Source organism: Protopterus annectens, chromosome 8.part0 (assembly GCF_019279795.1).
Source record: "Protopterus annectens isolate FY-2018-M chromosome 8.part0, PAN1.0, whole genome shotgun sequence".
Taxonomy (NCBI): Eukaryota; Metazoa; Chordata; order Ceratodontiformes; family Protopteridae; genus Protopterus; species Protopterus annectens.
In genome coordinates, this window is record NC_056741.1 from 906164660 (window position 1) to 906181923 (window position 17264).

Sequence of the window (17264 nt, forward strand, 5' to 3'; positions counted from 1 at the left end):
CCTTCTCTCACCCCTAGCAAAAATCATGGAGAAATGTATTCATCAGCAACTTGTGCACTATCTCTCTCTTCACAACATAATAGCTAACTGTCAGCATGGCTTTAGACCTCATCACAGTACCACCACTGCCCTTCTTTCCTTTGTAGATACTATCAACAAGAATCACAACAACAATATTCTCTCTTCCGCTCTTTTCATTGATCTCTCTAATGCTTTCGACATGGTCAACCACTCTCTCTTAAGTAACATTCTTGAATCTCTCTCTTGTGATAACCTCGCCATTAATTGGTTTAGATCTTATCTTAGCAACAGACAACAAGCAGTACTATGGGAAAACCACATCTCATCACTCTTGCCCATTTCCATCGGAGTTCCCCAGGGCTCCATTCTTGGTCCACTTCTCTTCTCCCTCTTTATTAACGAACTTCAGACTGCAATCCCACAAGCAACCTGCATACAATATGCAGACGATTCGACCCTTATCTGTTCTGCACCATCCACTACAGAACTGATCTCACTGACCCAAAATATCTTTAATACTGTAGAAACATGGTTTTCTAGATGGTTTCTCCTACTAAATGCCAAAAAAACAAAACTCCTCCTTTTCTCCCCCACCACTCGGTCCCCCCCTTCAAACTTTACCATTTCCTCAAATAATGGCACTATCATCTCACCTGATCCAACTACAAAACTTTTAGGAATAACCATTGACAATAATCTCTCCTTTGATCAGCACATTAACAACAACATCAAGTTAGTTAACAGAAAAATAGGATCCCTATATCGAATCAAACCTTTTCTAACCCCAGCAACTAGAACCAAGATTGCACAATCTCATCTTTTATCAACTCTCCTATATGCCTCCCCTATTTATACAAATCTTAAGAAAATTAATCTTAACAAACTTGCAACTTGCTATAACAACATTGCTCGCTTCGCCACCAGTAACCCCTTTAGGACCCACCATTGTATAAACCTAAAACTACTAGGCTGGCTTGAATTCCAAAACTACCTTATAATTCCTCAACTCACTATTGCCCATAAAATATTACACCTACCTGACAACACCCCAATACTCTCTCAACTTTTAATCCCTTACAACAATCTTAACTCACTTCGCTCCTCTAGTAAACTCATGACCAGATCTATAAAAGCAAACAACACAGCGGGTGATTCTCTTTTCACTAACACAATAGGTAGAAGTTGGAATCTCTTACCTAGTGACATAACTCTGACTACATCTTTGCCACTTTTCAAACAGAAAATTAAACTGTACTTCCAACATCACTGGCTTTGTTTCTGCTGTACACCTGACTAACCTCTTCTCTCACTCTGTCTCTCCTCCACTCTTTTCATCTCTACCTTATTCATTTCTGATCCTATTATTTTTAGAGATTTAAGTATCTACATATTCTGTACAATTGTTGCTATTTAAGAACTGTATATTGTAAAATTGATTTCACTTTGAAAGTATCTTTCTTTCTTTTTGTTTCTGTAATTCTTATTTAGCTATATCTTATAGTAGTCAATTTTTATGTAATCTACCTAGTATATAGTGAAGCTTTTCTCCTCGGGCCTCTGCTGAAAATGGACATGTATCCAGCCAGACTAGCCCGGTCAACAAATGTAAAATAAAAATAAAATAAATAAAAATAAATAAATTATTTTTTGACTCATGCTATCTAGCCCCTTTTCAGTCAACATACTTATCTCATTAATTTTGCATGCATCCCTAGTCCTAACATATGCATTATCAGAACTAATTGTATACAATATTGCCTACTGGTTTCCACCACATAATATATTAATTTCCTTTTTCTTCAACAGTCATTTACTTCTCTCCCCCTCCGTTCCACTCTGCTATAGTACCGTTATTAAAAGCAGACATGACATAGCTAGTTTTACATCTGAAAACATCAGCTTTTGTCAGACATCATGTAGTATAGGTCCCCATCAAGTTAAATGCAAACTTTTATTTTAAATACATTTGTGATGTAATACTTACATTATTGCATTTATAGTAATCAAATAGTTAAATTTTGTCTTGTGCTTACTGGTTTCCATGGTTCTAAGGTATCATTCAGAATGCACTTTCTTTCCCATATAAACATGTATCCCTTTTTAAATGGTGTCCTCATTCAATTTTCCTAGTGCACTGTTTGACTGGTTGTTTGTGCTCTTACCACTTGTTTCTCCTGTCTCCTGCTGCTGTTTTCTGTTTGTCAGTTCATCTTTTGTTAGTCAAGGGTCTATGTAGGTTTTTAATCCAAGTGAACAGAAGACGAAGCAAAGCAAGATATAATAGATTTAAAATAGAAATTTACCTTTCTGCAGAGTCTTAAGTAAGAAAGAAAAGCATCTCTGTTTGTTGTGAATAGTCAATACCCATCAAAACCCTTGTGTCTCCAGCCTTTAAGATTGTGCCTTTCCACTTCAAAATAGAAAAGCGCAATCTCTTTTTGTTGATATGTCAGCAGTTTAAACAGTATAGGTCTTAGCTGCTTTCACAGTGTCACATTGGGAATAGTTTTGCTGTGTGCTGTCTCAATTTTAATATCATTAAAGTCCATATGTCCATAAGTCCTGTCCATATGCTGAGGCATTTACCTCATAAAGTATTTATAATCCTTCCATTCAGTTTGTTCTGGTATTCCTACAAGCCTCAGGTTGTCACCGTGTGACCTCTTCTCAAGTCAAACTAGTTTCTGTGCCATAATCCAGAGTTTATCTAAACAATCATGTCTTGGTTTGTGATTGACTCTGCAGTTGTATGGTAAGAGAAGTCTTATTTGAATTTATATTTTATTTCTTACCACTATTTTTCACTGTTTTTAGGAAGGAAGGTATAGCTTGTAGACGAGAAGATTTACTTTGATTTATATTTTGTTGTTTTGCCTTTAATTTTCAGTGTTTGTTGTTAGACAGGAATAGATTTTATACAAGCAAATCCTAGCCATCTTAAGGGGCCCAATTAGCTATAAATTCAAACAAACTGCAGAGAGGACATTCTACAGGTTATCTAAACAATCCTGTCTTGTTTTGCGATTTATTGATCGTTAGTGTTAAAAACAGGTGCAGCTACAAGCAATAATGACAAGAAGCTACTGTGCATTTTTACATGCAATATAAAGGAATCTTTTTTGTGACCTACACAACTTGTGAAGTCAGAGCAAAAACTTTACTATACTTAATTTATAATATCTGGTTGTATATTGTTTGTGTGACTTTTCTCTTAGAGGTTGATTTAAGTTCTCTTTGAATTCTGCGGTAACTGATTTGATTTTTCTTTTCTTTTAGATTTTTTTTATTAATTTTTAGCTTAATACGTATTCCTTATGTGATGCCCCTGCACTGGTCCTGTAATCAAGGAACCTCAATCCTCACCACTAGCACCAGTGAGGGACGTGCACATTGTGAGGATAATAAGTACACACACAGTAAAGTACAATTTCCCTTAAGAGCACACAGAGATCACAGTCAGTCTGGGGCTGGTTTCTCCCTCTCTTTCCAGATCCCCAATAAGACACTCCACTGGCACAACTATAGGGTTCAGATCTCAGTCGAGTGATCAAGCCAAATCTTCCATCACCTTCTCTGTCCAGCCAGTGCTTTGGTTCCTGCCCAAGTAGCTGATGCACACACACACACACACACACACACACACACACACACACACACACACACACACACACACACACACACTTTGAGATTTGATTTATATACAAACACACAGACACTCCTGGGGAAGGCTGGTACAGGTTCTCTCGCTATGCCCCCTTCTCCCTAGACTATACAGTAGAACCAGCTGCCACCCACTACTACTTACTTATCAGGTACTATAAGGCCCTTACAAAGGGTGACCAACTCTACTGTGTAATGTTACTATTATCCAAATGGTAAGTGTTTCCAAGACTTTTAAGGCTATTAAGGAGTGGCCTATACAGTGTCACCAAATACATGTGCAAGTACTCTCAGAGCTTAAATATCTCTAAACAAACCAGACACAATTAAAAGGTTTAAATATATTTAATAATGAATAATGAAAGAACCAGACAATACTCAGTAACTCAACACAGTGACAAAAGAGTTCAGAATCACAGGAAATATTTTAAAACAACACTGCAGGACAGTCTCACATAAATACAGAAAACATCTAAACTATACTATACTATATTATACTATACTATACTATACTATGATATAAGTCTTACTTACAGGCCAAAGCAAATGCAGATGAGAAGTGCTGAAGATGGATGTTTCAGGTCCAAAGACAAGATACAAAATGTACTGACTCACTCTCTGAGATAGTTCTTAAATTACTATCAAACATTACTGCTGGGTGATCTCAGATTACATCATTCTTTGTCACCTCTGCCTTCAGTTGCCAGGCTAACAAAAGCTTAAAAATGTAGCACCTCTGTGTCAAAAAATACTTATCTCTCAGAAGTTTGCCTAGAACTGGAAGTTGTAAAACAGTTAAACACGTTTACATTTCAAACCTGTAATTATTTCTGTTTCCAAACAATAGAAAGGACTCCTAGCTATAGACATTCTATCTCCTAGCTGAGATAAACACCATTGTAAAACTATTTGCTTTTCTTGAGGGTTTAAAAGTTAATGCTGTATGTTCCAGCCTTTACCATCAAAAACATACATTTGCATAGGCATATAGTTTATACACATTTCTGCTCTTTCCCAGCAGGGTATACTGTGGTTACATTCTTAAAGCTCAGTACAGAACATACAGTTCAGCACACACTTCTGCACCAATAGTTTAATATACACATAACATAAAGTTTTCTTACATTTGTAAGATAAGCATATAAATCATATTACTATTTACAAATAACATAGAATTGTTTACAAAATTCCAGCTAACTGGGCTGGCAGCCTTCAAACCTTAAATGAGTATGCCATAAATGATTTGCTAAAGCACAATATCTTCTACAGTAAGAAATGCTATGTATAGTTAAATTTAACACCTGATAAAACTAGTGATCTGTGTTTCTCTTGTCAATAATTGGATGATTTGCTTGCCATTATTAGAAGTAAATCTGGATTTAATAGCAACAATTGAAATTGTGCAACTTGCACAGCTTGGAGAACTGTTACATATATTAATGACTGGACTGCTGAGATAAATAATGTTAGGCAAAGAGGAAATGGAACATATTTAGGAAATGATGTGTCTATTGCCTATAAAGATCACTCAACCCCTGTGAAATAAGATAATCCCACTGACAACTTTGAAATTCTGGATATGAGTATGGCATCCGGATAATATCCTACCAACTGCCACCAATAATATGATATCCCCTACTATCCTGGGTCAGTAACTTAGGAACTTCAATCCTCACTACTGACTCCAATGTGAGACCGTCACTTAAACAGGAGTAATATTTCACAATGTCCCCTAAGAACACGACATGAACACACTCTATAACCAGGAACTGGACCGTATACTTCTGTTCACCCCTAATATAACTCCTTATTACACACTTCAGGGCAGTGTGAACCAGTTTAAGACCTCTGATACACTCACACTTAAATTAAATCTCACACATCTAAACACTTCTGGGAAAGTCTGATACAGATTTCCAGCTGTGTCCCTTCCCAAAAATAATACTGTAATGGACTACCATCAAGCAGAGTGTCTACATGCATTTTCAAAGGGGTGTCAAATTATTAAAATTAGGTATTAAAACAAATGGTAGCAAATGACCTAAAGCCACCAGGATTTCAGAGTGGCCTGGGATTTATCAAAGCAGGTATAAGCACTCTCATATCACTAAATGCATTAATTGATCAGCCGCAATATAAGATAAAAATATTTAATAACGAGCAAAATTATTAAAAATATAAAACAGTAATTTCAATAAACAGAATTCAATCACCAGAAGAATGAAATTAATACTGAAGGATAGAAAGGCAACATTTAGAAAAACTCTGACTAATTAGCTATAATTTCCTATTTAACTGAAGAACACCGTCCCTGATCTAAACTAAATATTACAACAGTGCAAAGGCAGGCTTACAGTTCTTGGTGAGTCCTTTGGATATCCACTGCTCAGTACAACTGTGAACTGAATAACCACTGTGAACTCAACTGCACACAACTGAACAACTACTGAACAACAACTATAACAACTGTGTAAACTGTCTTCAGCAGACTCTTTTATAAACTAGGTTAACTGTTTCAATTGTTCCAGTTCTTATTTTCATTTCACTTTTTGAAAATCAACAAACAGTTGTTTATTAAAGTTCCATCCTGTCTCTCAGTCTCTGACAGTAAACACAGAGCAAATTGGAAACATTCCGATGACATCATCTGCAGATCAGCTGACTGAGACAGTCTGCATTTAGAATCTCTTTCAAAAATGCACAGTTAACATGTAACAGAATACTGTTCAACTCTTTAAACATCCTGTACAGAGCACCAATCAACGTGTAAGAAGTTATTTACAGTATCACAGCTAGTCATGCTGGCAGACAGCACACAGGTTAATCTGAAATTATGTACAAAACTTCAACCAGACATACTAGCATAGATAATAGTGTTTAATTTCTTCTCAGCAAGTATTCAGCAATCTGAGGATTCAGAGCATGCAGAAGGAAATAAAATAAGGAAAAGAAGAAGTTCACAGCAAATAACAAAAAAAAAAAGAAAAAAGAAACTGAGAGCTGTCTGTAAAGCATACTAAAAAGAACAGTGCTTTGTTATGTAGCACGCAGATTACAGGGAATGATAACATGTTTCTATCACAAAACCTTCAGTCTACAGAAAAAGGCAGACAAAAAGAGGCAAAGAGCAGGTAAAAAGGAAGAAATCAAAATTGAATGCAGGAGTGAAGAATATTACTGTAACAAAAGAGGAGAAAAACAGACATTGACAACACGGCTCAAGCTGTGGATGTACAAAGCCAGCTGTATAAAAACTGTATGCCTGCAAATGTAATAAGCAATGAAAATGGTGGGATTAATAAGAGTAGTGATGATGAAGGTTACTCCTTTGTAACAACTGACAGAGCAGATATTACTGAATTAGAAGTTGAAGATTCTTCATATCTAGTCAGAAAATATATTCTTGTAATTGGAGATTCAGTTATTAGAGGAACTGATGCTTACATTTGCAGAGAAGATAATAAGCACCAAATAGTGTTTTGATTGCCAAGCACTAAAACAAAGGATGTGAGGCAAGCCTTAGAACACTTTAATGTCGAAAGTACGGATCTGTTTTTATCCATGTCAGTACAAATGATCTCATCCACAAGGAGTCTCTGACAGCGAGTAGGAAACTTGCAGTTATCTTACATAGCATAGCTTGTACAGGTGTTAGGACATATTTTTCACAAATCACATATAGAAAAGAGAGTCATGTCACTGTGAATGAAAAAATTTTTTGGATAAATACCTACATGAAAAAAATTCCCGTTTTAAAAAATAAAAATGTGTAGAGCATCAGAGCCTAATTTTCGGCACACATGCTTAATCAAGATGGCATGCACTTGTCAGGCTCAGAGAAGAGAATTTTTGCAGCAGATATTTTGCAATATTTGACAAATAAATACAAGGCAGGATGTTTGCCTGGTCGAAAATTTAACAGTTCACAGAGAGCAACATTTGATGCATCTCTGATGGTAGTTAATGCTAGGAGTATTAATAATAAAGTTTTTTTTTCTTGGAAAATGCGCTATGTTCCCACAAGACTAATGATTTTATTATTTCTGAAACATGGTTAAAGAACAATGACTCTAAACCAGTTCTAAAAGTCTATAAATGTTTTTACTGTAACAGACATTCAAACAAAAAAATCAGGTGGAGGCGTTATGATAGGGATCAAAGATAATTATGAGACCTGTGATTATTACATGTTCAGTGATAACACCAATACTACAGATTATGTAACTATGACAATAAAGACAACCCTGGAACATATATAACAGTTATTGAAGTGTATAGACCACCAAAGTCAAGTGCTGTTGACCTAGAGAAATTAATAGATTTCATGCATGAAATATAAGAAGGAAGCATAAAAGTGGCTGGGGACTTAAATTTACCAGAAACAGACTGAAATAGTATTGATTCAACAACGTTAGTAAAGAAATTATTCACAACATATGTTCAAGAACAGCAGTTGCTTCAGATTTAAAAATAAAAGACTACCAGGGAACAAAACTTAGTAGACATTGTTTGTAGTCCTAAAGAAATTAATGTTACTTCATGTCAAGTTTTACCACTGTTGTGGTGCAGTGATCATGGAGTTACAAAGATTAATTTGTTGGTAGATAATTCTGCCAAACTGAAATATAAACCAATGCACAGAAGATTAATAGATTACATGGAAGCAAAAGAGTAATTGTTTAAAACTAATTGGAGTGATACAGTCAACGAGGAAACTGCAGAAGGAATGTGGAAAGTTTTGAAAGAGAAATTGTTTGAGTGCAAAGAATTAAAAAATGTTTAACATCAGGATCTGGGCAAACAATGTCAAGAATAAATGTTCCCATAAGAGCAAAATGCTTGATTAAAGTGAGAGAGAAAAAAATATAAGAAATGGAAAAGAGGTAAAAATACAACTTTGACAACTGAAATAAACAAGCTGGACAAAAAAATTAAGCACAGTGTGAGACAAGGTCAAGAAATTTTTGAAGGAAAATTATAAAGATAATGAGCATAATAGGAAATCATTTTCCATTTTATAGATATATAAGATGTGGAAGGAGTAAAGACATACATATTGATAAACTGTTTATACATTCTAAAATTTATTCTCAGGTACAACAGATTCTAGATATATTTACAGAATCTTATGCAAAACAGTTTGGCTGCACAAAGGGTGGGGGTTGATAAGTAGTCCCAGCGACATTCAGGTAACTTCAGATACTGAAATCAAGTTATTAGATTATACTGAAAAACAAACTATACAAATTGGATCCAAACAAAGCACAGGGAGGAGACGGAATTAGTAATAATGACCTGGGAACACTTCAGCAAGTACTTACAGTACCACTACATCCATTATTTACTAGGTCATATAATTATGGGGAATTTTCTCAAGATTGGAGACATGTACTTCCTGTCTTTAAGGGAAGGGGAGCAGAACAAGGCCAGAGTCATACAGACCCTTAAGTCTACTTTCATGTTATGGAAAAATAATAGAGATGGTAATATTGGATATGTTATTGTCAGAACTGGAAAGGTAGGACTTTAACCCATATATCAGCATGCAGATGTTGAATATATATCTATTACCACTTGTAACATAGTGTTCTATAACAATATAGTAACTGCTATGAACAAAAAATGTGCTGTGATGTAATTTATATAGATTTAACCTCAGCATTTGATAGGGTCATACACAAAATACTGATCAATAAATCAGAACAACTTGGTATTGATATATTCTTGATAAAAGGTATAGTTGCATGGCTTACATATAGGACATGGCAAGTATCATACAGCAATTGGACAGGTGCAATTCTTGGTTATAGTCAGGGTGTCCCACAGGGCTCTGTCCTAGACCCATACTTATTTACATTGTATATTTCATATCTATGTTTTTCATCTGAGGTGTTCTACAACATGTATGCAGATGACTTGAAATTGGGTAAACTGATTACATGTGTTACAGACAGGGTATGTCTGCAAAAGAACTTGACTAAATTGACCATTTGGGCAGAGGAAAATAATATGCTGATAAATGTATAAAAAAAACTAAGCATATGAGATTTGGCAGACATTAATTGAAAGGTGAATATTTAATACAGCACACAGTGATTGAAACTGTAGATTCATTTAAGGACCTGGGTATATAGGTAGATCCAGCTTAGAATTTTTCTAATCATATCAACCAATTTTATAAGGTCTAGAAAATCAGAAATTATGACGCCATTGTTTGTTAGTTACATTAGACCCATTCTTGTGTATGGAATAACAATATGGAAATCTTATAAGAAAACAAGTATGAATAAACTGCAAATAGTACAGTGGAACTATACCAAGGATATGGATGTGAAAATTTAAGTTATTATGAAAGACAAAAATACCTGAGCTTGTACAGTGTCTCATATAGATATTTACAAGCAGATCTTATTCAGGTAAAAGGACATTTAGAGACAACTATCTCTAGGAATGTTGGGATTATCAAAAAGTAGTAGAGAATCATCAGGCAACCTGTGTAGAAGATTCTATAGGAATGAGAAGTGTACTAATTGGTTCTGTGACAGAACAGCTTATGCAAAGAATAGACTACCAAATTACATTAAAACAGACACTAGTTTAGATATTTTTAAGAAAAGCTTGGACACTTATTTAGGGAACAACTGTTTTAGTATGTTGGCAGGCTAGAAGGGCATTAATGCCCGTGCTTGAAATATTTGTATGCATTTGTTTGGGTCTACCTGAAAAGAACAAAAACCCTCTTACCTGAATTTGTAATGACTGAGACAACTTCACAGAAACCACTTTAACGAACATTCGGAACACCGGAAAGTTACTGTGGGATAGGAACCATTTGGCCACTATGGTGAACTTTGCCCCTTTCCCCACTGTAGCCCAAGCTCGGAGTTGGTATATTTAGTTAAGGGTGTGTGTGTGGGGGGGGCGACTCCCCCCATGTGGTTGGGTGTGATTTGCTTTGGAGTGTATTTTTTGTATGGATGGACAAGTGGTTAGTTTCCCTGAGTTTGTTGTCAATGTTCCAGGTGTTCGTTAAAGTGTGGTTTTGGTGAAGTCATCTTGGACATTCAGTATGTGGGTTTTCATTTTTTCTGGCAGACCCATTTGTTCACATTGTAACTGCTGTCCCACCATTTTTTCTTTCATCTCCTTTTCAGTAGTTTGCATATGTACTACTTCCTCTGAATGTCTGGTTAAAATATTTCTTGCAGCCTTCTGTTATTTGTCACTATATGCACTTATCTTGAAAATCTCAGAAATCATTTGGTTATTCTTTCTCTCCAGGCTGACTGAAGAGTTTTTGTATAGCTGCATTACCATCTGCTATTCCCTGCTCTGTTCCTTACACTGTATTCAGACTTTTTCTTTAAGTTTTTACTTTCTCCTCCTTTTACTTCATTTTCTTTGTTGATCTTCTGGATTTGATAGACTTTTCAGTTAGCAATTTCTGTTAATGATTTACATCAGCTTGCAAGTAATTACTAGTTAAGATTGTTTACTGCTTGCTGCTCTGTTTTTAGCTGTTTATGCTTCTGTCACTATCTTGGAACCCTCATAACATAAAATTATTTGCTAAGGTGATAATGGTTGACATACCCCACTGGCTTAAAACTTATAAACTGAAGTAATGAAAATATCCCTCTTTACCAGGGCTTTGCACTTTTCATGCCTTCAGACTCAATGACAACTGTGTTGGAGTATCTGTATTTATCAAGGAGCATTTTACATTCCTAAGTACCTACAAAATTAACTCATTGATCTGCAGAATACTTTAGGTAGGATTAATTATCCACTATCTTGTTACAGAACACCTTTTTGTTCCCTTGATGGCCACATATAATTCGTAAGTGTCTTAAATTATTTCTGTAGTAGCAAAATCTGCATGGGCCAGATTCAATAACACCTGTACTAAGTGCAGACAATATGTATTCAAGAACATCTTTATCACATTTTTTGTGCTTTGTCGTCACTCAGAAAGATCACACTATGTGTACATGTAGTCTACACATTGTGGTAACCTTTATGAATCACTGTCAATATTTAAAGCTGCAAGAAAATCAGTAGGAAAACTAAAATTAGGAGGAAGAAGGTGGGAGTTATGCCTGTGTTGTCTGTTCACTCAGAACAGTGTACACTTAGTGTACACGTTATTGAATCTGCCCCATCTTTGACATGGTATTCTTGGCCTGATTCTTGCAAGTATGGCTGCCTCTTACACTACTCCTCTGTTATTTCTTTACCCAGTTAAATCTGACTACATACTTGTAACATTCTACTTTAAACCACCACCCCTCCATAACAAACCACACTGAATTTAAGGATTACAAACTTGCCAATCTCAACCTAATCTATGATGAATGATCAAAATTCACTTATGATTATATTAACCCTGTCATTGCTACAGCAGCAAGTTTCACTAAGGAAGGTTACAAACATTTAGCACTTTCTTCCAAACCAACTAACATGGGTAATTCAAAAGCAAATCACCCTGGTGGTTCGTCACCATAAATAAACTATATGACAAAAGACAACATCCATAAATTATACAGTAGATCCACATCCGCTATTGTCAAAGATAAAGCATAGTTAAAAAAAAACTGTCAGGTACACTAAAGGAGCTCATAGACTTAGGCTGGCCCCTAAAGCCAAAGAAGAATTAACTCCTTTAACTATGTTAGAAAACTATGAAACAGTATTCTACATTGCTCTGATCTTATTCATAATAATGCCAACTAGTCTAACTCAAAAGACATTGCCAATAATATCCTTATCAATGTATTTAGTGCAATCTTCACCCTCTGAACTTCTATCCAAAGCTCTGAAATATCTGAATCTATGACTCAGCCAATTATCACTAAAGGTCATTTACTAAAATGGTAAAAATGGTAAAAAAATACACATATATTTCTTTAAAAATAAAATGGTAACCCAGAACAGAAATACTCGACAATATGCCTAATTGCTTAATTAATAGAATTAAATATAGCTTTGCAGACCCATTGCTTAAACTCTTTAACCTGGGTTTAACTACTGTGGTGGTGCCCTCTGTAAGGGTGGTAATACAAGTGATCTGCAAAGTCACAGAATGTATTAGAACTGACCTCATAACTATGATATTAAGAATCTTATTAGACTTGACTCCTGACAATTTGACTGCATGAAGGGTAGGTCTTATCTACTGAATCTATGGATGCTTTAGATGGTGGCCATGCAGTAGATATGGTATATCTTGACATGACCAAAGCTATCCACACAACATGAGTTGTAAGTGCCTCATCAGAAAGTATGAAAGTGACGATGGTGCCTTCAGGGCTTGATACTGGGACCTCTCCTTTTTGGCATTTACTTCTCAGATCTCCAAGCAGATAAGATGCTCAAGCAGAGAGCAAAGACCTCTGGTTAACAAAGTCTGTAAAGAACTGCAAACTGGAGGCTATGTCCCAAACCATCCAGAATGACCTCTCCCAGGTAAACTCTTAGTGTATTAAAACTGGCCTCAAATTAAATGCTAAAATGTGTTGTATCATAACTTTTGGTATACAACTCCTCTTCTCATCATAGTATATAGAAAGCATACCACTATAAAATAAAATACTGTTGTGGACCTAGGAACTTGGGTTCTCTGTTTTGACTATTATGTTGTAGTGGTTGTAATGAGATCCTTTTATTTATCACAGCTAATTGCCAAATTAATATAATCAAGGTCTGAAGAGATAATCACTCCCTTACTCAGCATTGATCAGGCTAATTATGGAATACAACATTCCCTTCAGGATATGTCTTACTAAACATATCAAATAATTAGAAATACCCCAAAAGTTCCTAACCTAAAATATCATAGGGCTAAGGTTCCCAAGCTATCAAGAGAGAATAGAAACTCTATCCTTTCATTCAGTCTTATAAACTTTTGAGGGAAGATCTCTGTCTTGCTTATCATGCCATTAGAGACCCACTTGCCCTAGACCATCTATATCTCTACAAATTCAATATCTCTACCAGTGCTATAACCAGGGATCTAAATCTTTTCCAGCAGATAAATAAGACATGGTAATGAGATTTGGTTTATAATATACTACCTGACAAACTTCTGGAATATATTTTTTGCATGTTAAGCAATGTGACTCACTGTTTCCTTTAACTTAATGATTGAGTGGATAGGTATCAATACATTTGGTCTGTGATTAACTGGTATGGCCCTACTAGTGAAAATAGACATGCCCTAAAGGAGAGTACTGGCAAGGGATAAATGGTCATAAGACTCAATAACACTGGAATATCTATGATAATATTGACAGTAAGTTCCTTCAGTCTAGATATAGAATCCTTAGGCAAGACATAACTTAACAATTGCTGTGGAGGTGCAGCTATATTTTAATCAGACAGCACAGAATTATCTCTACATTATACTCTTGAACTCTACTCTGGAAAACAAATAATCCAAAATGTGATTCCATTCTACTCTAGAAAACAAACAATCCAAAATCTGACACCATTCTACTCTAGAAAACAAATAATCCAAAATGTGACTCCATTCTCATTACAGTAAAAACCTGTAAGTATAAATATAGCACACTGGGCTGCATATACATTTCACTGGATTTTCCAAAAACAGTATCAGATGAAAAAATGTCATGTCTCTCTAACAATGAAAATGAATTACTTTTCATTGGTAACTTCAGCTTTAGACAAGACCACCTGAATGTGTCTTACATCTTACACCCATCCATGCATATGTTTGCCTCTGTTGCATTAGTCAGTTTTTTTTACCAGAATTGATAAACTCACAAAGAGGGAAAGCATTTTAGACTGCTTTCTTCTCTCTTTTGACCACTGCAAATTGATTGGTTTTCTGACTGACATGTTTGCTATCTGGTGCCAGTCAGAAGAACAAACCATGTCATCCTCTGTAGATATGTGATTAAACTTGACCCACACAAATTCAGTGACCTACTTAGGCAGGTAAAACTCAACCCTGCTAAAATTCCTAAGCTTTCATGCCACATAAATATTCTAAATAGCCTTGCACTTTTATGGGAATAAAACAGCCAAACCCTTTCCTGTCTCAACCCTGACATGAAATCCCTTAAGAGAAGGAGGAGTGATCCTGGAAGTGTATCATCAGATTAAAGCCTGGCCTTCACATGATACCCACAGAGAACTCGAGAAATAAAGTTAAAAAATCTCACTGTCAACTGTAAATAGTAGTAGCAATAGTAGTAATCCAAGCTGATTCAGAATTTCAGGGATCCTAAACACTTTTGGTCCCTTGTTTCAAAAATGCTACACCCCAGCAAGAATGCACAGCATGTCCATTCATTACTATGTCCAACTGCTGAACAAATTGTTTTCACATTTAGTCACCATTGCTGCAATATTACAGAACAAAATCAGTTTCAAATTCCAGCCATAAGGCACTCGCTCGTCATCTCAACATGTTTCTATTTCACTCTTTAGCTTAGTACTTAAAATTGATTTTTTTGTTAAACCTTGCCTTAATGGGGTCTGTGTATCAGCCCTGTGGAAAACATGAACTACTGTTGCCCATAAATAACTGTGGAATGCATGTGATTTTTCTGATCAAAGATTATTTGTTTTATTCTTTCTCCTAGCAAAGATTCCTCAGTAGTGATGCATAATCAGCTTGTGGGATATCTAGAAACTAAAAAGATCACATCTTTCATTCATCATAAGTTTTGCACAGGCCATGGAACTGAAACTGCTCTGTAACAATTTACTCAGTTTGTCTAAACACAACTTAGTTCTGCAGAATTAGCAGGCTGAATCTATCTGGACCATTCAAAGGCTTTTGGCGCTATCTACAACTCTGCTTATTACATGACTCTGGCATTGTGGCCTCTCTGAATTACACATTGAAGGGCTCAAAAGCTACTTCAGAGGGCATACTCAAAAAATTAGATGGGTTAAGGCACATTGTGGTACATGACCCATTGAAGTAGGTATATCACAAGAGCCAGTGGTTGGACCCCTTCTCTTTAGCAACATCATAAACAATATGTCACCACATTGCGACCACTAGTACAATATGCAGATGACTTGTTATAGCTTTGTTTCACTAGATCATTATAATATTACCAAAGAAACCCAAATATTTTCTCAGCCATCTAATCATAGATCATAGCTGTTGCTGTTGCTTTTCTTTCGGCTTTTCCTGGTTAGGGGTCACCACAGCAGAACTCCGGTCTGCTAGTGATTGACAGTAGGTTTTTACGGTGCCAAGGTGCCAGCCCGACGCCCAACCTTCAACGAAGGCACGCCCATTCACTCATGTCTTTCGAATGCCTCTCTACCATAAGGAGGACATGCAGACTCCACACAGAAGGCACTCCAGCTGAGAATCGAACGGCAGAACCTCTTTCTGTGAGGCGATAATGCTACCGCTGCACCACCATGGCTGTCACCTAATCATAGATCATAGTATGAAGTCTAAATCCTATTGCCAAGAAAAACAAAATAAGGCTCTTTTCTCCTAGCTGTATGTGATTATCCTGGTTTACTATTGAAATCTGGAAATTGCAGTGATCGGCTGATGGAAATGTCAACCCAAAATGTGGAAATATGTAATGTCTAAAATGCAGAATTGCAAAACTGAATTAACTGTCAACCATGGTTTGATGTATTTGACATAGCATTAGGTAACATCAGTCACCAAAGCTATGCACCATAACTTACCATTAGATTGTCAAGTCAACGGTACATGGTTTTTACTGTTTTGCAGGAGGCAAGACCTCTGCATACCCCACAACCCCTGAAAATTATATATACCAACACCAAGATCACACTACAGTGAGGAAAAGGGTAAATTCCCTGTTCCTCACAGTACCACGATCTCCACTCATAATACCAAAGTCAGACTACTGAATTACACTGCACATTCGGTATTGTGTATTCATACTAGTCTGGTTTGGCATTGTGCCTCTTTGAAAAGTGCCTTTCAACCACATGCTGTTCGATCACTGGCACTATGAGATTTCAGTAGTAAACTGATTCTTCCATCTTTTACCATCATGGTTCTCATATATTACAACTATCAAATGAAAGTAGTGAAAACCATTAAGAATCTTTGCATCTCAACTAATGAAAGTGGAAGCTAACTTAAAACAACAAAATGTCTGTCCTCAAAACAAGTCTGAAACCTTTGTATTTATACAGAACTTTTTGTTGCTGACCTTATTTGGTGTGTCACTACTTAATGTCTTCTGTGGACAGCAACCCTACAAAGCACCCAGTGCAACAAACTTTCACAAACTTTTTTTTTTTTTAAATTCTTTATTTTGATAAACTTTCACAAACTTTAACTATATTGTCATATCCCTTGACAATCTCCCCATCTCCATTCATTGCTGTATTTCCTTTGATAAACTCTTATAGCTAGAGCTCAGGCAGCATATTTCCTTTCTCACTCAAAAACAGTTTACAATAGTCTTTATAAACCAGATAGATGCTCTGCCTTCCACTATATAATACCCTGCTATTATCTTTAGCATAGTATGGGATCCAAAATCTGTCTTTGTGAGCAAAAAATAGCTATAGAAAAATGCCCTCTGTAATGTAATAACTGAAAAATG